This window comes from Pezoporus flaviventris, unplaced genomic scaffold (assembly GCF_033815535.1).
Source record: "Pezoporus flaviventris isolate CSIRO_AGI_PZ_B2104156 unplaced genomic scaffold, CSIRO_AGI_Pfla_v1 ptg000047l, whole genome shotgun sequence".
Taxonomy (NCBI): Eukaryota; Metazoa; Chordata; class Aves; order Psittaciformes; family Psittacidae; genus Pezoporus; species Pezoporus flaviventris.
Window position 1 is genome coordinate 17712625 of NW_026892595.1, and position 21976 is coordinate 17734600.

Here is a 21976-nt window from a genome sequence, read left to right on the forward strand (position 1 = left end):
CTATTCATTCTGGCTATATGGAGGCAGCCTCCTAGCTCTAGACTGAAATGCATAAGTGATTTGATTTTCCAAAAGCCTGGGTATGAAGGCCACTTGTCTGTTGAATTTTAATGTGCATTGTCTTGGTGGAACAGTCTGTGCTACCATATCTTTCCCTTAGGCTTTCTTACTAAGATGGTTGCTGTGTCTGAAAGCTCATCACATTCACCAGTAATTTCCCCTGTTCCTTCAGCATTTATTTTTAGATTTCAATGAGAAAAAAAGCATACACAACTCCAGGCACTGACAGCGACTGGGGATCAGAAGCAATGCTGAAATAATGCTCACACACTGCAACATTAAATTCCCTTAACAAAGCAGCAGTTCAAAGCAGTGGAACAAGTCCTACCCCAGAACTGTTTTATCAGCTATCCCTTTTTAAGAAGATTAAATTGTTATATTTCTCTGCTGCTGCTTTCATCTTCCCTCTGTGAGTGTCATCCAGACCTCCAGGCAAGCATAGCTGCTTATCCTCATCTAGAGACTTCAAGTCAGGAGAAATGAGGGAGAGAAAGCAAAAAGACAGGCCTGTTTATCAACAAGCAATGGGTATATATAAGAAGAGCATATTAAAGAGTGGAATCCATGGACAGGACTGGATGTCTCAGGCCTCAGATAAGTGGTTTTCTAAGACTGCAGCATAAACCCAGAGCTAGGACACTGCTTAGAAACTTTTGTTGTGCACTGACACATTGATAGCAACTTCCGAAGAGATCCAGATCACTACTATAATTAGTACCTATTCTTTTTGTTTCTGTAGATGGGACATTAAGGCCACAATTTCCTATTGATTTACACCAATTAGTCCATCCAGTTCATGGTTAAGGCATAATGGAGAAGCCTGTCTTGGGCAGAACCAAGTATGAAAAGTAAGGGACAGAGCAAAGAGACATTTCTTTTAGGATTTTCTCTCCATAATGCATTTTTACTCTCAAGCATATGAATAATCTGACATAAGGTCCAGTTTGTTGTCAAAAACAGCACTTAGCTGGTTTCATACATTTGAATACATCTTCATGATGTACTAAATTCATGGATCGCCTTGTATGTACAGCTGATTTTAACTTTGACTGGTAAAGCTAAGTTTCAAGTTAATATTTCGGAGGTTTCAGGAATCCAATAAAGAAATGTAGCATCCTTTAATGTTTGTAAAAATGAAAATTGTTGTTGTTTCAAATCAAGCATGAGTGACTGGATTTCAAGCCAAAAGTGGTGTGGAGAAATGAGACAGCTTTATGTAAAAAAGGACCCAATGATTCTGAAGATCTGAGTGCTGCTAGTAATTCTGTAAACTGAGCCATTTCTTTTGTTGCATTCAATGAAGTTCCTAAATCATCAGGAATTCAAAACAGAGCTGATTGGAGACAACTATTTAGTGTGGTTTTTAAGAGAGTAAGTCTACGTACCTGAAGCCACTCACTCAGTCCTGCCCCAAGCCCATTTCTCTACCATACAAGTTGTGGAGCTTTCCTTGCACAGCTTCCTTACTAATTCAGAATGAGCACAGTATCAAAACACAGTAAAACCCTTCAAGCCTGAAGTCCTCTACAGGCCACTGAGTCTGTCTCGCCAGGAAGCTTGGGGAAGTACCTCCCAGAACCTTCCAGTTCCTTCCCAAGTTTGCTGCTTTGCTGCTATATTTCCAAGCCCTTCCCAGTACACTGAACCTTTTCAAATAAGAGGAACCAGTTGTTTTATGTGGCAAGCCCCTGCTATTTACAAAGGCAGGAACAAAATTTCCGGAGGCTTTCTTTCCTGCATGCCATTTCCGTACCTCAGTTAAAAGTGCAAAACCAGAAGCCTGGGTAATGATGTGTTTTAATGGCCAGAGTCTCAAATGTGAAGTCATGTTCATGATTCCTATGTGAGATGTACAGTACTGTTGAGCTTTCGGACAACACAAAAAAGACAGATTCTTGGAGAATGGTTATCTTCATGGAAAGACTAGGATTCCTTGGAATGACTTCTACCCTAAGAACCAGGTTGAATCCACAGACATCCTGCTTAGAGCTGCTCTGCTAAGATTTGATCAATTTGCAGAAATGTAGAGAGCTACCTTCCAACTTCCAGCTAATTGCTATTTTAGTTGGTGCTTATTATTATCCATTAACATTTATACTACAGCTCACCAAGCTTTTTCAATCACAGCTGACACTTTAATCTACTAACTACTGTATAGACAGATTGGCTGAAGAATTTATAGTCTCATAAAAATAGGAAATATAGTGAGTACATCAATCACAATGTATAGTTAACTTTGTGAATGAAGTTAGTTTTGTCATTTTTTGAAAGTAGGATGGAAAGGAGGGCATGCTGCTATTCCTCTTTCTCTTAACCTGAACTAGGATTCTTCTATAGGGTAACAGGCCATACATTATCCATATTTGCGTCTCCACAAGCCAAACAAGCTGAGAGAGCTTTCAAGGTGAAGTGAAGCTGTCAGAGGAGACAAGTGAGGGCTTCAGAGGGCCAGTTGTAGGAACAGCAAGGATGGAGCTGAGACTTTCTGGGAAAAACAAAACTAAACTAAACAAAACCCCCACTAGATTAAAATGTCCAATGCTGCTCAGTTTGAACACGACCACGTTTTCCTGTATTGCAAGTACCAATGTTTTTCTTGCCACGCCCTTAATTTGTTTTTCTGTTGCCCAAATAGCAGCAAAATGAAATATACTGCTGCAGCTTTATTCTGCTTCTGTGGATGCTCCAGGCATCATGTGGGCCACTGCAATTGGGCTGATTTTCAGATCCTGAAACCAGTACCTCATATCTTCTAAGTTCCATAGTTATCCATGGTCCCATACAACTTTGTTGAAACTATTATTTTCCAGCCTTCCAACTAATCCCTTAGGTGCCAATGTTATAGGAAAGTGAGGAACTAAGCAAGAAAATAGACTCAGATTAATAGACTCAGTGAGCCTGTCACTAAAATAATTGTTTCTGAGAGCGCACAGTTGCAGTATCTTTGAAGACTAACCCGAATCTTTAACAATGTGGAACTCACCTGTGTGCCACAGATCTCCCTTTAAATTCTGCATCTCTTATATTGATTCCGAGATATAATTTGTCCTTTCTAAGATACATGTTTTTTTAGCTTTGCACATGTGTTTGTGCAATGATCTTGAAACTGGCAATCTACCAATAGCAAATCAATTGTCAGAGGAACTATTAGTGACTACATACCAGATACATTTAAAGTCTTCATTTATATTCTGGCACCTACTGTGAATATTCAGGCTTGCAGAAATTTCAGTTCAGTGATCTGCCTGGAAAACTGACTGGTTTTAGCAAGCAGTAAGAAAAGCCCTCAAATACTTTCTGCTTCACTTTTTCATAACCAAGTAGCCACCCATGTATTTCTTCCAAGACTAACCAACTAGTTTATTTATAAAGAAAAGATTTCTAATGCCATGTGGAATAGTGCGCTATAGTGACTTTACTGCCATGACAATAGACGTGACTTCAGAAGTGATATTCCCCACTTTTCTAAAGCTTGCTTTCGTATTTCATTCTGCCTTTTGATCCTTTGTTTAAATCATTGGCTTTGAAAAGCTGGAAGGCATTTTGTAACATCCTTTGTTATTTGCAGAGCCCAGGTGAAGCCTATCATGCAAAGTGTCTAAAAAGTGCTGCCATTTCCATTAAGCCTTAGAACTGTCTGCTTTGAAATTCATTTTTAATCTTCCAGTGGCACAAACTTCGAAGAGGGTTTGCTTATTTGTTACTGCCTTTTGTGAAGTAGGAGTTGCTGGTGCCTAAGGCAGGGAAATGCAATGCACTACTAATTATTTGTCTCATGTTGCATCATAAATGGTTATTAGCTTGTCAGAGCAACTTACGCCAGTCTTCATTAGTAACTTACATGTGAACAACTCTATATAAAGTAACTTCAAAAATAAATGATGTGAAATTGTGTTCTCTTGAACTTCGCCAATCTGGTAATCAACCACATATTGTACTTATTAATGTCCACAGAAACCTCTAAGTTTTACACGTGTGTCTGTAAGATAGAAGAGGGGAGACAGGAAGACATTGAATCTGTGTAGTTTTATCCATAGCCTTTACTCCACACAATCCCTGGCTGCGATGAGCCTCAAACTTCCCCTCAATCTTTGATTTCTCTTCAGATGCCAGCATGGATGCTGTCTGTCCATGGACAACTGACCTCTGCTGTACGGAAGGCAGCTTGTCCCATGTCTGTGGTTGCTGACAAGTTTGCCCTCTGTTGTTGTAATAAAGCAGTCCAAGGTTCAGTAACTACCTCCTCATTTCATAGCGTGAGAACTTTAAAGTTTTGAAAATAATCTTTACTCTGCCCTGCTGCACATTCACCTGGTAATTAAGAGAGACATAATCAGAGAATGCCTACTGGCAGAATATAACGAGTTGGATAATTCTATGGATTTGGTTTTAATGGAAATGGAGTTATGTTTAATGGGAAAATGTAAAATTAGCACTCATCCTGGGGTATACCGAAATGACAGGATGTTTTTCATTAAATCTGTTGAAGAGACATTAGTGATCATAGTGAATTGTTTTTTTATTTTTTTTTGTAAGAATTAATATCACATCCTCCTGGAATATAACGATTTCACCCTTGTAATATTAGTGATAGTACAGTTTACATCCCTAGAGATTTGCAAAAATGGTGAGAGCTTGTGCTGTGGAAGATTAGAGAAGACAATGGTAAAAATGAGGTCAAAGAGAACAGAGTATCACTTGTAAGTTAGCTTATTCGAAGGATAACTTCTCAAGGAAGAATTCGAAGGAGGACTCCTAAAATGGGTTGGCTGTGTATTTCTGTTGCATTCCCAAAGCTTGTCAGTCCTAGGATTGTCTGTTAAGAATATGAAGCAAGACTTGCTTCTCTCCAAATTTCCTTACAACAGTTGATTCTGAGAAGACATGCATTTTTTATACTACCCCAGCCATTGAAGTTCTTTACAAACTTTTCTATATAGGACTTCCCATTACTCAATAATAATTTTTACCACACCTGTCATTGTGTTTCATGGTGGGTTTTTTTTACAGTTTTTCCTTGACATTTCCATTTTGGTGCTTTATTTTTATACCTTGAAAAGAGCGGATCACCTCTGCTCTGTGAATATAACAAACATTGAAACTGTGTCACATTGAACTATGGTTTAGAATGCTTTTTAAAAAAGCATCCTATGTGAGTAATTGGTGGAATATAAAATAGCACTCTGTTGTAACAAAAAATGTAGGATTTAGTAAACTTTGAAGACTTACTAATGACATATCAGAGACAGGGACTTTTTACAGGGGCATATAGTGATAAGATGAGAGGAGATGGCTTCAGACTGACAGAGTGTAGATTTAAATTAGGCATCAGGAAAACAATCTTCCCCGTGATGGTGGTGGGACACTGGCACAGGTTGTCCCAGAGAAACTGTGGCTGCCCCATCCCTGGTAGTGTTCAAAGCCAGGTAGAATGGGGCTTTGAGCAACCCGCTCTAGTGGGAGGGGTCCCTGCCCATGGCAGGGGGAACTGGATGAGCTTTAAGGTCCCTTCCAGCCGAAACCATTTTGTGATCCTGTGATTCTATGATTATCCTACAGTGTGATTGCATGATACATATAGTCTATGATACTATGTTACATGTACAAGATGTCATCATGGTTATATGTGTATGTTAGCAGAACCTCATGGCACTCAAGAACCTCAAGCACTGTGGAGTACCAGTCTGATCTGTCAATTCAGGAATACTAAATGACCTCAAGTCCCTCTTAGGTCAGGAACAACTTAAAGGCATCTGCTGAGTTTGCAGGGAATTTGCAAATGATGCACAATCCAAACAAACCAAAACAAACCCTGTGGGATTTATGCTAAAGCTGAGAGAAAGGCCAACACTTCCAAAAGCAAACAGCACTTTCTGAAGCTCAGTTTTGAGTGTCTGATTTTGAAAGAGCCTTATTTTAATAGAGAGTTGCAAAATGAGTGCCCCAAATGTGAAGCTTTCCAAACCATGCATTTAAACCCACAGGCTCTTTCCCACACGCTCTAGCCTGCACAAGCAGAGGTTGCTCTTTAAGGGTTCTTACAGGACAGCAAGATACAAATCTTTCCTGCTTCAACTCCAACTAAATTGTGAAACCGTTATTTCATTACCCTCAATGGATGCTGCACCTCCTCAGGGTTCTTTGTCCCACGGCCAGGTGTACTCCAGCTGGATCTGACAGGAGCTGGAGGTGATGTGAATGGCTTTTCAGTTGTTTGGGTATACCTCACTCTTCCCAGGACAGGCCCTGGACCTGGAATGATGGTGACCAAACATGGCTCCAGGGACAGGTTTGAGAAGGGTACCTCTCCTGGTCTCTCGGACCAGAGGGCTGAGTCATATCACAGTGAGTCATATGTCCAGGACATCATGTTTTTAAGGAGCAAACCATGGTACCAAAGGGTGTGTGTTTTCTTCCTGTGTAAGGCAATATACCCATGTGCAGTAAGAGGGAGAGGAAAGCTGGATTATCTACACCGGAGATGGATGTTATCTGCAGGAACATGGACTACCTCCAACAGCTCTGCTTGGCTGCTTTCCCCAGGAGGACATGATGGTGTGGGAAGAGGAGTGGGTGTGCTTCTAGAAGAAGTTTGGCCCTCCTTAATGATACCTGTCCCCACAGGAGTGATCTGAGGGAACAGGGACAAAAAAACATCCTCTGCCTTTGGGCAGCATTACCCCTGTCTAACCGTGAAAACTGGGTATCATTCACCTGCTCTGGAGCTCTCCCTGTTCTCCAAAAGGATAGGGCATAAGCAGGGGTCTGCAGCCCTCATGACAGTTGACCAGGCTACTATGGGGCTGATGGCCAAAGCATGGTAGGGCTGATGGCTGGGTTGCTGTGGGGTGATGGGGAGGACACTGCGGGGTGATGGTAAGGTTGAAGTAGAGGCAGGCATTGGGAATAAATGTAGGCAGCTTTGAGGGTGATGGCTAAGCCATTGTGGGGCTGACAGCTGCTGCGTGGGGATAGTGGCAAGGATGCTGCGGTGGGTGATGTCTATGCTGTTGTGGGGGGTGACGGTGATACCGTGGTTGGGCTGATCGCCAGCCGTGCAGCTGCAGGGGAAACCTGCGCCAGCGTGGGGGTGACGGCGAGGGGCCCCCGGAGGAGCCGGGGGAACGCACTTCAGGCCGGGGTTGCCGGGGGGGGGAGGGCAGGAGAGCGGGTCCAGGCCGGGCAGGGACATCGCTTCCCCCGCAGGCCCCGCAGCCGCCACCTGCCCCGCGGCCCCGCCCCGGTTCCGCCGGGCGGGGGTGGGGGGAGGGGGTGTCGCTACCGGGGGCACGCGGGCGGAGGAAGAGGAGAGGAGGCGGGAGGAGGAAGGCGGCAGCAGCAGCTCTCGGGAGGAGCCTGTCCAGCGTGAGACAGCACATTCAGCCGGCGGCGGCCGTCCTGCTGCAGCGGCACGGCGCGGAGCAGCGCCGCCGGCAGCAGCCGTTCGGGCAGAGGGGCATCCCTCCGCTCCCCCGGCGGCGGGGGCTCGGTGAGGGCTGCACGGCGCCGGGAGCCCCTCCGGGAGGTAAGGCACCGCGGCAGGCGGCGGAGACGAGAGGGGACTCCCTTGGGAGGGCGGCGCGGCGGGCGCTCCTTGGGATGCACACCGGCAGCCGAAGATGCTCCCCGGACATCTTCCGGCTGCCCCGCAGGCACCGGCTGGCCTTCTCCGGGAGTGGGCTTTTCCACCCTTTCCGGGGCGGGAGCGGCCGGGAGGGCTGCGGAGAGACCTGCCGGCCTCAGCATCACCTGCTCCAGTCCTTGGGGCTCCTCCCGCCACCGACACTGGCCCCGGCACAGTGGTACCCCGCTCCGCCGCAGGGACTGTCGCAGGCTCCCCGGCTTGTGTGTCAGCGCCGAGCAGCCTTAATGCAAAGCGGAGTGGGTGGGAAAAAGTTTCCTATCTTTAATTCTTTGCCCAGCAAAGAATAAAACCCGCAACAGCGGGTTTGCCCAAGTCCATGACGACAGCAGACAATTAGATCTTTTCCCGTTCCTAAGGTAATTCCCTAGAAGGGTGAGAGAAGGAGGGAATCAGCGAGAGGCCTTTTTCACTAATAGTCCATTGAATTACATTTTCAGAAGGCTGTTATTACGGTTACATTGAGCTGAGAATCCCCCTGGGTCGGCAGAAACCATATGGTCCCTAGACATTTCCTAGACAAAGCCCCTCTTTTACTGTCTGGAATAAACTATGTTTCTCTGTCAATACTGGCATTGACAGAAAGTAAAAGTTTCAACTATAAATACATATAAAATATGTATTTAGATTTATATAAATACGTATAAAATAAGGATTCTCAGCACAACAAACAGCCTAACCTGCTATTATAGGGGGACAAGATGGAAAGACCTGACATGAAGTTGGAACGTGGCTTTGGCACTTGCACCCGGTAATTTATCCTGACACACAGGGTTTTGTCAGCTCTTTGCTTCTGTGTGAGGACATTAAATTACCCCTGAAATATCTCTAAACATCATGAAGCAAAGTGCTGCAAAACCTGTCTCAGAATGGAAATCCAAATCCTGAGACCGTCTATCTCCTGATAGATGGTATCATCAGGGCCACTGAGGAATTTCACTTCTGTTAATACCAATGTGCTTTGCTGAAGTGCCTCATTTGTTCTTGCTAAGTTAATGAGAAGCAGTTAATGAGAAGTTAGATGTTTTATGATGCTTTTAACTTCCTCTTTTTACTTTCTTTCATTTTAGAGAACATCTCTAGTAACAGTCTCCATGCTTAGTGAAGGTGGATAAAACTCCTGTGATTTATGTGTAGCATTTCTCAGGAAGAATGGGTTTCCTCAACACAAAACTTGGGGCTGCACCCAGGTCTTTTCTCCCAGGAGTGCTCACTCTGATAACTGTCCTCTGCTTCATTTTGTTTTCCCAAAACCATCCATATACAGTCCATGAAAATGCAAACTGTGTTGTCCGTTCTGCACCTTCTTCTCTGTGCACAGAGTCCTTTGAGGATTGGGGTTTGCTATCCTTTTCCTTGACATATGAAAGACTTCTGAGGGCCAGGTATGTAGTGGTTCAAGAGATTATGTTTAGAGTTGGATTAGCTGGATTTCTCTTGTCTCTAAACACCTCAGCCTCAAATTAGGCTACCGTAACAATGTATTAACTGCAGTGCTGCCTCATCCGTAGTTTAGGAGAGGACTCTAATTTAAAGGAGCAGCAATAAACCACACCCTCCGTGTACAATCATTATTCAGAATTTGGAAATCTGGGGACTCAAAGAATAGTCAGGCAAATACTCTTTTGTACCCTGCAGATCTTAAATTAAGAAGCTGACGTTCCAGCTCTTTCTATAGGAGGAAGGGCAGTGAGCTGCCCTCCTTTGTGATGCCTTTCAGTGCCTATTTTTTTTTTCATTACTGAAATGCATTTGTTTGTTTTCCAGCTTGTGTTTTTCCAGCTTCAGGTTCCTGGTTCCTGCTATGACTCTCACAGATAAAAGCTTTGCTTTAGCACCTGTCTTCAGTGTAGGTATTCTAAATGATGCAGCAAGACCTTACCTGCTTTATTCAAATAAATTAACAGATCAAGTCTCTTGGTCTCCTTTTCTTTTGTAAGACAGTTTTTAAGATTCATTCCTTGCTATGGTCAGTTTTCCAATCTGCAAGGAGAGGGAGAAGGAATATTAGACAGAGCTGGGCTCAATGGGTTGTGATAGAGGTTCCTCTGTTGCAGGACACTGGACAAAGAGGTGAAATAGACTGGGGGGGTGGAGGAGGGAAGATAAGGGAGCAAAATAGGACAACATAAGGGTACAGAAAGGCGTTGTTGTTTCTCAAAGCTTCACCAGCTCCTGCTAATGATTCAGGTAATCATGTGGTATCTTTCAGCTCCTCAAATTTGACTTCTCATAAAGGTTTAAATATGTTCATGGTCTCCTTCTAGGACTACTCAGGCTCATTAACTAGTGCCATGCCTTGAGTGCCCTGTTGAGCTCCTGTTTGCCTTGACCAACAACAGAAGTAGTAATTAAGAATGTTTCAGAGCTCCTAATGCCTAGTGCCAAAACAACATGCCACTTGGAGGTGGTGGTGGGATGTTAACAGAAAGATCCTCCCTCTCCTACCCATGGGCTTTAATTTGCAGGGAAGTTAGAGGAAGCTAACACTGCAATCACCACTGAGGTGCTCATGGAAATTCATATCTGCAGCGGTACAGTCTCAGCCTTTCTGCAGCCGTAGCCAAACGTCATGACCTCAGTGCAGTACACATATGATATTTTCATATTTTTGTTTTTAAAACCTTAAGTGAAACAAGACATAATGGCTGTAGACATAGTCTGTGTGTAAAGGGGGCATTTTCTGGCAGGAATACCGATCGAGTATGCTGGCAATGTGCCCTTAGTACAGATGCTTCTTGTATTAGTAAAACTGCGCTTTTGTCAGCGTAGCTTATTTTAGTTCATTTGAGCAACACAAGTTATACAGGTGAATACCCATCTATGTGTTCATAAGCAGGGTTGATTTCCAGATGAGGTATGGTATCGTGTTCTATTTGGCTGACCTATATAAGCAGGCAGAAATGGTAATGCAGGAATGATGCTGCTTTTAAAAAAAAAAACCCAGAAAATCTGAATAATCTGAAAAGAAGTGTCTGAAAAAGCTGCAGTGGCAGCCAGAGACCCTGGCTCAGTCTAAGTCTCGGAGAGACACAATATGTCCCTTTTGCTGGTTGGTAATTACCCATCTAAAACCGTGCTAACTCTGTTTAGTCAGACATGACATTGGGAGCTGTTGTTCACTTGGCCATCTGCAAGTGCTCAAATTAAGGCAGTATACAGTATACGTGAGCTTGCTTCCCCAGTACCATTCTTTTTAGGTGGCATCATCTGCCAAATTTTCTGGGAAATTGCTACTTCCAGGAAGATGGCAGGAGCTGCAGGAAGCTGCGAAGAAGGCTGATGTGGGAACCACTAGGTCTCATAGACACAAGACACCTCTGATCATTTGTCCCAACTCCTCCTGAGCTTAAGACTATACCCCCTCTGTCTTTTTACTGTGCTTCTTCAACACTTTTTGTTTTCCCATTTGAAGCAAAAGCATTCTGGTGAGTGCCTGGGAGTGCTTCGCAACAGCAGAAGGCACAGAGCAAGAGTGGCAGTTGTAGAAGTGTTTTGTGGGCAACACACTGTAACTCCGTGCTGAAGTATTAAGGGCAGAGCTCCCAGCCCTATTGCTGCTGATAGTAACAGGAGTTTCTCTGTGGCTTCTGTGGTGGTGAATCTAGCCTCTAGAGTGATGGCAGGAGTCAGCTATTGTCACCAGCTATGCTGGTTTAACCCCAGCAGCAACTAGGAAGAAAATTAACTGTATTCCAACTGAAACTGTGACAGCTTTGTATATTGCTTGAAAGCTGTGAAACGTCTCCAGACTATTGAAGCCAATGAGAGTCTTTGTATTGGCTTTGATGAGGTCCTGTGTAACTGCTGCTTTGACCGGGGTGCAGACACCTGTGCCACCTGTTGAATAATCACTGGCAGATGACTCTTGTGTTCCTTGGCTGTTAATCTTAAAGTGCATGTTATCATATTTTAATACTGCTCCCATGTGTGTGGATCAGCTTGTCTGACCTGGAGAGACAGATTACATCAACCTGAGGAATAAACCTTCTGGACCAGTGCAGTTCTACCATGTGTATTTGGCGGCTGCTGGCTGACAATCGCTGCTTGGCCTTAGAATAATTAATGAGTAATTCAGTGCATTTACTGCCACTCAGCAGAAAACAACTACAGAGGGAATCTTTTAAGGACATAGCGATATCTTCTTTTCACATTTCTTTTCCTTCTTGCTGTTGTCCTCTGAAGCCTATGCTTTTCTCTCTTACGCAATACTAGTCTTAATGCAGTGTTCCCTCCTCACAGTCTTTCCTTCCCTCTTGTCTTCTCTCCCTGGGATAGAACTAGTTTTGGTTCCTTGTTCTTTTCTCCCTGCTATGCGCTGTGGTACAAGTAATTCCAAATCCTGATCCTCAGTTATTAATTTTTCGTATTAGTCCAGCAAAAAGCTGGACTGAAGTGAAAAATTGGACACGGTGTGTTTTGTGTTCAAACAACAGGGAGTTGTAATAAGGCAAACATATAAAACTGCCTAGTGTGATTAAACATAAATAAATGTAATGGAGGATACATTGTTTATCTATTTATATCAATATCTTCAAGCCTTTTCTAATGCTTGATTCTAATATTTTCAGGCTGAATTTGACAGAAAACGCTATTCCCCAAACTACATCATCTATCTTAGTATTGAAAGTTAATCACTGTAGCTCCTAGACCACGTTCAGGGAAAATATGGATCTCTTGCTTTAAACTGTTCAGCCCTTCCGTTCTGTATCCATTAACACAGATCATAGCTCTTAAAGTGCATAGACAGCAGTATTAAATCTGTACTGTTCAAGGCATGCCTTGTTTTGTGCACATTAGGCAACCACTGTTAGGACCAGAGTGGTTACCAGGTCACTTGGTAATTGGGGCAAAGACATTGGAAACGATTGCTATTGTATATTTTCAGAAATTAAAATATTTACAAAACCAGGTCACACAAAAAAACTCCAAACAAACCTAAATAACCAAAGAGCCCTAAAACTGACTGCTGTCTAATGTGGTTCTTTATATTTGAACCTGTCTGCCCTGGCTTAAGGACTGTGCCAATGACTGAGCATTTAGAAGAATTTCTTCTCTGATTCTCATAGCACAAAGTTGAGGACTGTCTAAACTCATGTGACTTGCTTCATAATACATGCTTGTCTTCTCTTTAAGTAACGTAAAATACCAGCATTTTCATTAATCACACTATTCAAAGTCGTATGATGCCATTTTTTCCCCCATCAGTTTGTTTCTAGTTACATTTGGATCAGTTGCTGAGCCAGAAGTTGGTTTGTATCATAATCCTGAGGGATTTCAGATCTGGTCACCTCTAAATGAATTCTTAACTTATTTGTCCTTTTTTAGCTCTGAGTGTTCATAGAGCTTTGTTACAGACTCATAGCAGTTTGTTACAGACTATCAACTTCTGCCAGCCTTCATTGCCTAGGAACACAAATTAATTCTGCATAAAACTGGGAAAAGATAGTTCATGTTATATGTATGTATGGGTATAAGCTGTGTGGTGCATTAAACAATGAATGGCTTAAAAAATCTATAACCTTTTGGAATGAAACAAGAAATTTGACCTAAATCATACCCCCTAGTGTGCTGTTAGCTATTCATGTACGTAATCTGCTGCACTTGGCAAAGCCTGTGAATGCTGTATCCCTGCCTTTCACTGTCTCCACAGGAGTAATAATAATGCAAAAAAAAATAGTGCTGATGGGATAGGAGGTTATTGTACTGGAGACAAAAAAAACAAAACAAAACAGTGATGCCATTCTCTGTCTGTACTGAAAGAGCCCGTGGGAAAACTGTCCCATTATTTCCCACAATATTTTCTTTCTCACAGAAAGTTGAATAGCGATAGCAAGGAAACACAGGAAAGCCGAGTTTCTCAGCCTTTATGGGCCCTTCAGATGTATTAAAGACACCCTCTGCAAAGTCAGTATTTTTATCTGATAATTGTAGATTACAGATCTTTAGTTTTTATCTCGTAAGTCTAAAGCGTAGAACTAAAAAAATGACAGTAAATTATATTCACTGGAAGGGGCTAAGATGGAAAAAAAGAAAAGGTATTGCAAACATACTACTAATGTTCTCCAGACCTTTTACAGCAGCCCTTACTTTATGTGCAGAACACTTACTGGGTTTTATTGTTTACTTATCAATGAATCAGAGAAGAGGGAAATAGAAAACTGCGGACAGCCACATTGCCATAGAAACATATGAGTCTTTTCAAACAAAATGAAAATATAAGGCAATATTAATCTTACACCATACTACTATTGATTTTGAAGTCCTTAGATGAAGATCATGTCTCATCAGTGTTGATTCAGTAAAATTTAAATTAAAGTTCTCAAAGTTTAATTACAACCTATTCCCAAGAAAGTTTCTGATCTCACTAAACTAAGTGATGAATTAGGTGTAAGTGTAATTAAAGCCAGTGGCCTCCCATATTTGCATTATTTTTCTTAAAACACTGTATATATGTATAAAGCAGTAAGACTGCTGTGCTTTCTTATATCACATAATATCTATTTTTCTAAAGGGCTGTTACCTGCTTACTCCTGGATTCTACTCAGTTCTCTCTTGTGATACTGCAATGATTTGTAGACTTTTTGAACTATGTTCCCCTCTTAATCCTCAAGACTTTCTGTTGGAACCAATAAGCCCGTACATTGTACAATTTAATGTGGCTGGAAACCAGACATGGACCACTTCTGATTGCTTTGTGGACCATCAGTAGTCCCATATTTTGAGAACCACTGCTAAAAGTTGATTTATTTTTTAAAGAAATATCTATAACATTGAGTTCCTCATTTGAAGAGAACTTTCCTCATTTGAAGAGAGCTGGGGGCATCTAACTGGTGTCCTGGTCTCAAATTCTGGAGCCAAGGTCCTGGCACAATGAGTCGTGTAGTGAGGCTTACTGCGGGAAGAGTCCTGCAGTGCACTCCAGACATGTGATTGCCCCAGCGTTTAAGCTGGGGACTTGTTTACTTCTGTTTTCAGTCAGCCCATTTGCTAGGTTTCTTCCCAGCAGCAGCCAGGGCACTTGAGAGGTACATGTGTGTATGGGAGAGAAGAGTTCAGGTGCAGCCAGCCTTGTCAGTGGTTAAGGTACAGAGCATGCCCACATCTTGAACCCAGGACACATCCCTGAATTCCCCAGACTTGAAGTTCTTATCTTGCTTGGGAAGCTCACATAAATCTAGGCTGGCAGAATGGTATAGAAGCAGAAACCCACATTGCAGTACTCAAAAACCTCTGCTTGTTGGTCCCCTAGCTCCCAAAGAACATGCAGGCTCTAAAAACTGCCTTTTTCTCCTTAGAGCTCTCCTTCTGGATCTGTTCTCACCTTTGAAACCCCAGGCTCAATGGTGTCTGCTGTCTGTCTCCCCTGGGCTGCTGCATCTGGTTTGCATTTTTTGAGCCCATCTGTGAGACTGCATGCTCCACACCAAACTGGTAGCATGTGCTCTCTCTTTTAGTGCACTCTGGTTTTAACAGGATTCACCTAAGGTAAAGGAGTCTCAGGTAATTTTTTTTCCATTGCTTAAAGAGATATTTGCCTTCATTTATGCAGTATTCAGCAAGTTACATGTCTTCCTCAGTAGGTGCTGTCCCAGTCTTTCCCACTGAAGCTGCTCCACGTAAGTCTAAGGTATTAAAGATTCTTTGGATGCCACAAAGCATGTGGGAAAAAGAGAAAAGACTTCCACATGTTGTTTCAAGCGCTCAGCAAGAGAATGGACTCTTTGGCTCCAGATAATAAATACAGCACTATATTTTAAACTAAACAGTCATTGCATATAATATAAACTAACTCTGAAATAAAGGCTAGAACCCAGGGGCCTCAGTTAGGGACTAATGTTCTCTCTCTTGCATGTGCTTCTTCTGGTCCAATGGATCTTTGCAGAAAAAAAAAATTAATAGAAAATAGCTTCAATGGTTAAGAATGCAATCTCCATTCCCCTAGTTTTTCTCACCCATTAGCCAACAGTAACCCTAGGGAGGTGGGTTTCAGTCCTCTCAAGACAAACAAAAAAATCCAAAGCCCCAAAACAAAACACAGACAGAAAAAAACCCACAAAAAACATGTTTATACCATTTTAGTGGAATATTTTAATCACAGAGAATATAAGTGGAAGATATAGACTTCTTGTTTCTCAGTCCTCTCTCATATTCAAATTCTTTACAGTTTTTTATATGTCCATTAAATTATGCTGTTAGACATCTGCATTTATCATCTTGCTTTTTTATCTTGGCATATCTTTTCCCACTTAAGTAAATCAAAAGGGATGACTGGCTAAGGCTAGCTCTGGTCATTCCTTGTGCTTTGTTAGTACATCTGAAGAAGCCCTGAGAAGCACAAAGGGAATGGTAATGCTATTTTTCCCATTTAGTTCCTTAAAAATTATGAGAACTCCTATGAGATGCCCTGCAGATTTCCTACAGCCTGGGCTCCTACCTGGTTTCTAAATCTTTAGGTGTATTGACTTCAGAGATAAAATCAATGTGTAATATTTTTAGCCTAATTGCATCCTTACAAACATCAGCCACAAAGCAAAGTATATTTTTTTTTTAAGAAGGAAGTGATATCTGGATAAGTTTTCCAGCAAAACCTGTATGTTGGCAGCATCGCTTTCTCTTTAATGTCTGTCTGACAGTTGTCATAACTGGGTTACGAAGCAGACACTAGAGCATGCATTTTTCATGTTTGGGTAAATGGCTTGAAGTATCAGTTTTCTGGCCATATGCCACTGGGGTTATCTCAGGAGGAGGTTAGAAAAGCCAGAGGGGTCAGTTTTGCCCCCACAGGGAGTAGAAGTACATGTTTTAATGTCTGAAATGTTTGCAGGATGGAGAGAATGAGTCTTTGTGCCACTTCAAGAGAGACTAACAAACATCTTGAAATAGAATTCTACATTAGGTCTCAGTAAGTCATTAACTGTACTCCTGGGAGGCACTTTGGTACTCTTCTGATGAACCAGCTATTTTATATAGGTTTTGAAGAAGTGGTGTTATCAATGGCAGCAGCAGATATCATTGAAGTCTAAGCATTATATAAGACTTACATGTAAAAGAAATTTAAATCAGAAACATGAAATGCAGGGCTCTTTTTTTGTAGGTAAGTGACCTGCAGATTGAGGGTTAGATTCTGTCATCTCTCTCTCATTATCCATCTCTAAGATCTTAACAGTTTATAGCTTGCATTTGGCTATCTTTGAACGTCAGAAAACTTTTTTAAACTATCCTGCAGTTCCACTCAGAAGCAAGCTGGGAAATTCACAGAAGATAGCACGGCACAAGAAGTAAGACCAGTTAACGCATGGGCAATGAAGAGTCACAATGCTTCAGAATTGTGACTGCAGCCGAACAGTAAAAGATAACAAAACCAGAAACTGATAGAGGGGGAACTGACTGAGAAGACCTAGAAATCCTGTATTCCACAAGATCAGAATGTGGTCAGGCATGCAGTTGGTTGTTTTGTTAAAATCATCCACTCTTTCCAACAGGGGCACAATTGTGGAATCAGACCCTGAGCAGCTACAAATCATTATTAGATGCATCACTGAGAATCACCTCCCACCATGTGAGGTCATTGTGCAGTTATAACTGTACTCAGTAATGCTTATTGGGGGGAAAATCCAAGACAGTCAAAAAGACCTATTGAAAATTTAGTTTTCTTTGAGGTGATAGATGCAGTCTGTTCTGTGGAACTCAATATAAAAGGAACATATTTGGGCAGAGTTGTGCAACAGCTTTGCTAGAGTGACCCGACCTGTTAGGACATAGTACTTAAATTCATTCTAATACTAGCTGGAATGTCATTTAGTCCTTACTTATCTATCTCCAGTGAGTTGTTGCCAGGAGCTTGTTCTCTTCAACCCTGATGGCTCTTCCATGGAGCTATGCTTGTTGGAATTGAAAAGATCATGGTAAATTTAAGAGGCTTAAGGGCACATGAGAGAATGGGATGATAAGAAGGTGATGCTTCATTGACACTATGCATGGTGCTGGAAGAATGGGCAGTAGTAGAGCTTTGCTCATATGCTATTTGTAAGCACCCTGTAATTCTGCTGTAATTCAGTTCATTTTGTTGAAGGGCCATTATGGCAGAACAAGAGTGAAAAGATTAAATAGTAGCAGATTGTAAGGGATGTATAATTGAGCAGTTGTAGGTATGTATCTTACACCCTGTCAACCTCAAAATAAATAGGCTAGAGATGCGCTGACCTGTTGCATAGCAACCAGGAGGAAGCACAGAACCAAATCTCTGGATGCTGTGATTTGTAAACCTTTACAGAACAAAGTAAAAGATCTTTGCCTGTCTGCTAGAAATGTTCAGAAGCTGAAGGATAAAAATGGTACATTCCCTGGAATCTAACACTTAACAACCATTTTTATTTATAGATAAATACACAGATGCGGTGTAAAAAGCCTGACTGTTTTGCCTCAAGGTTATGTAGAAAAAAATACTTAGTCTTTCCAATTTTACTCAGTGTTTCCCTGGGTTCATCACACAGGAGATTCCTTAAAATACTGAAAATGTGAAGTTTTTGCAACTGCAAATATTTACCCATTGTTGTGATCTTGTAAATATTTATATGCTTATTTAGCAAAAGTGTTTATGTTATTTGACTGAAGTCAAGTGCAAATTCTGATGCATGATGAAAAGAGGTACTCATATGTTTACTTAGAAATTGCTGTCAAGAAGATGATTCCAGCCCCTCTTGCCCATCTGAAGTGTGTTTCAATCATTATTTTCAAATGAATGCCACGTATTAGAGTGCATTTATGCTAGGGGAACAGTTCCCCTGTGGTTTCTTGCAGACCAAAGATACTCAACTGCTTTGTTCAATTTCATACTTTGCATGCACACTTTAGACTTGCAAAAGTTACAGGTATTTTGGGAATTTTTTTCTGTTATGAAAATGTATAGTATTCCTAACTGTAGGAAATGTATTCGTTTGTACAAAATAGAGAAAAATATGGTGTATAGTAGAAATTAATCCTTTTTTCTTTTTTCAGGAGCAAACTCCGTATGTAATAGTTTCACAGAATCATAGAATGGTTTGGGTTGGAAGGGACCTTAAAGCTCCTCCAGTTCCACCTTTCCAGGGACACCTTTCACTAGACCAGGTTGCTCAAAGCCCTGTACAACCTGGCCTTGAACGCTGCCAGGGGTGGGGCGGCCACAGCTGCTCTGGGACAACCTGTTGCAGTGTCCCACCACCTCCATAGTAAAGAATTTCTTCTTAATATCTGATCTAAATCTACCTTCCTTCAGTTTAAAACTGTTCCAGCCCTCTGATCATCTTCCTGGCCTTCCTCTGGACTCACTCAAGCAGGTCCCTATAACTCTTGTGCTGGGGGCCCCAGAGCTGAATGCAGTACTGCAGGTGGGGTCTCATGAGAGCAGAGGGGCAGGATCACCTCCTTTGACCTGCTGGTCACACTCCTTTTGATGCAGCCCAGGGTACGGTTAGTTTCTGGGCTGGGAGCGCACACTGAAGCTGGCTCATGTTGAGGTTCTCAGCAGCCAACACCCCAAGTCCTTCTTCTCGGGGTTGCTCTCAAACAGTTATCCACCCAGGCTGTTTCAATAGTAATAGTACTCCCACTCTGTAAACCCACTCTTTAAAAGCCAAAAATCATTGAGTAATGTATTTTATTGTGCAACTTCCTTTGCATTTCAACTAAAGACATTTTGCAGTTTTGGACTCAAGACTAACTGGCTCTTTATGAAGACATATGAATAATACATGTACAGCATCTACAAGTACTGGATGCTGCCTATTTATTTTAGAAAACTATATTAATGAATTAATTATTTATAATTAGTTGTATAGGATGACTAATGCCATATGTAACATTACTTAATGAACCCCTTAATGATAATAATTATTAAAAGGGCAACATCGTAAGTCACAAAGCAGGAAAGACATGTCATGAAGTGGTGAATATAGTTCTACTCTAGTGCAGCCTACTAAATGGACAGCATATAAATATCCCCCATACACCAAAAAGCAGTAAAATGTAGACTAACAGAGTTGGAAATTCAGGTTTCTTTTTAAATGAGCTTGGTGATAGCATACCGACAAGATGCTATTCTAGGAGATATAATGAACAGTCTTTAAGAGGAGGGAGTTGTTATATCTTATTTTCTTTTTCTGCTTATAAAAAGTGTGCAATGTCATAATTTTCCTTGATTTTATTTTATTCATCCTACATTGGGCACTTCATGCTTATTTTTTCTTACATTTAGTCCAAGCTATATACATGTGTTGCCACTCTTTTTTCCTCTATCTCTGTGGTTTTATTACTATGCAAGTATCAATTTATCAATCAATTCTGCAATTGTAGTAAACCTTTTTAGATGCCTGTGGCTGGTTTTGCTGTTGTGCTCTCACATAAATAGTATAAATATCTGCTCAAGTATTGTAACGCTGATCATTATTAAAGACCTTGTAGCTTATTATAAAACTGTAATAAGTCTACTGGCTTGTACTTGCAAAAGTACGTGCATGGCTTTTAGTCCAGTTGAGGGTAAAATGCTGTTGTTTGCATCTTCCATGCTCATGTGCTTACAGCTGCAACTAACGAAATGATCATAAGATGTTAGTGCCTGTGTGATATGTTTAGTAGCATAGTTCTGCGTATGTTCTGTACAGCAGAGAAGGTTGTGCAAACGCTATTATTATTTTAAGATTAATGTAAATGGTCTTTCAAAGTTTTTTTATGTACTGACAAGCTAAAAGGAACTGCTAGGAGCATGTTAAGGTCAGGATTCTTCTAACCCAGTCTGAGACATTTACAATGGAAATTTTTAGAGCTTAACTGATCACCCAGGACCCTTTATCATCATTGGAGAGGAACTGATGGCTTTGGGGCATGCTTATTAACTGCTTTTGGAAAAGTGGAGTCACGTCTTAGGATACCGGGACTCTTTTGATTTTACCTGCATTGATGGTAAGGATAACTCTACATGCATCTACAACATGAACATACAGATTTAGTGAGATAATCCCTGTAGATGGTGAGGTCCCATAATGCAGTCCTCAGAAGCCTCAGCTCCACCTTTGCACACACCTGGGTGGCTGCTATCCTGATGGATCTGGTGACCCTCTGATGTGGGAGTGGTATTGGCTGTATTTCTAAGCCTAAGAGGGGACTCTGAGGCATGTTTAATGAGTACAGGGAAAACTGACATCTTGACATAGAGCAGTCTGTTTCATTAGACAGCAAAAGGAGCAGGCCTCTGTCTCTAGAAAGGAGAATTCCCTCAGAGTATTAGGAGTGCAGATGAGTGCTCTGTGTAAGGTGGTTCACATCCAGGTATCCTGCTACATCTGCATGTGGGTGGTAAGCTCTCTTGCAGTGGGAGGACTCTTAAAACTGTGTCACTTGACAGTAAACTGGGCCAAACAAAATAAAATTTGATCTAAGATTACGAACCTCTCTTGCTGAGAGGAGCCCTACGCTGCTGCCCTGATATAAGAACTCTTTCTACATCGAATGCAATGCTCAGTGTGTTTGTTCTAATGTGTTCCTTCTCCCACATACAAGATTTAATTGCTTCACTACAAAATGCGCTCCTTACTGTTTCCCTCTGACCAATGCTTTCTCACAGGCTGGAGAAGATCAGGTTGTACATAAGCCTTGGGCTGTCATTCTGCATCACAGAGAATGCTAAAAGTAAATCTTTTTTGCTGTTTGCCTTTATCTCTCTTGGTGGGACATGCCTTTTGGCACTCAGAATGGCAATCAATAGAAATTTATACTCAGTAATGAATAGTGTTAGCGCCATGTTTAACACCAAGTAGAGTGCTAAGTATGCTTGCCTCCTTGCTCACTCCTGACTTGCTGACGCCTGAGAAAGGTGATTACATACCCTCAGTGTTCAGTTTGTGCTAAAATTGTAGCTAGCCAGTTTGAAGGTTGGTAAGCTGTTTGAAGGAAATTTAATACATCATCTTTGTTGTATGTAATATCTGTTTTGTTAAAAATAGGGCAAAGTTATAATAGGATTGGTCGCCCTGACTGGAGTATTGTAAAGAAGGGGCCAGGCACAAAACTGGTGACGCTCAAATCAGGAGGGAACTTAGTTAGCTTCCCTGACATAAAGAGAACGAATTTTTAGAAAGCCATTCATGGATATCTGACAAAGAGCTTGAAAGGGATGCCAAACCCTCAGGGTTTCTGTCATAAGCCTTAAAACATATTTGCATATTTTTTGCATAGAAACAGGAGCTCTCTCTCTGCTGCCAAACTGCAGAACTAAAAGGATGCAAAATCCCTACC

General features: G+C 41.7%; 1 protein-coding gene across 14 annotated transcripts in view; it reads left to right on the plus strand.

Annotated features, from left to right (window-relative positions):
* Positions 1-7366: 7366 nt before the first annotated feature.
* DYNC1I1 (dynein cytoplasmic 1 intermediate chain 1) overlaps positions 7367-21976 on the plus strand; it is a 194219-nt gene continuing 179609 nt past the window's right edge. For 8 of the 14 annotated variants that reach the window (XM_061468520.1, XM_061468526.1, XM_061468523.1 and 5 more), the window contains exon 1: positions 7368-7585. The gene's annotated coding sequence lies outside the window, so the exon portion shown is untranslated. Of the gene's footprint in view, positions 7586-21976 lie in introns of all 14 variants that reach the window. The other 6 variants (XM_061468517.1, XM_061468522.1, XM_061468519.1 and 3 more) reach the window with 1 other exon arrangement.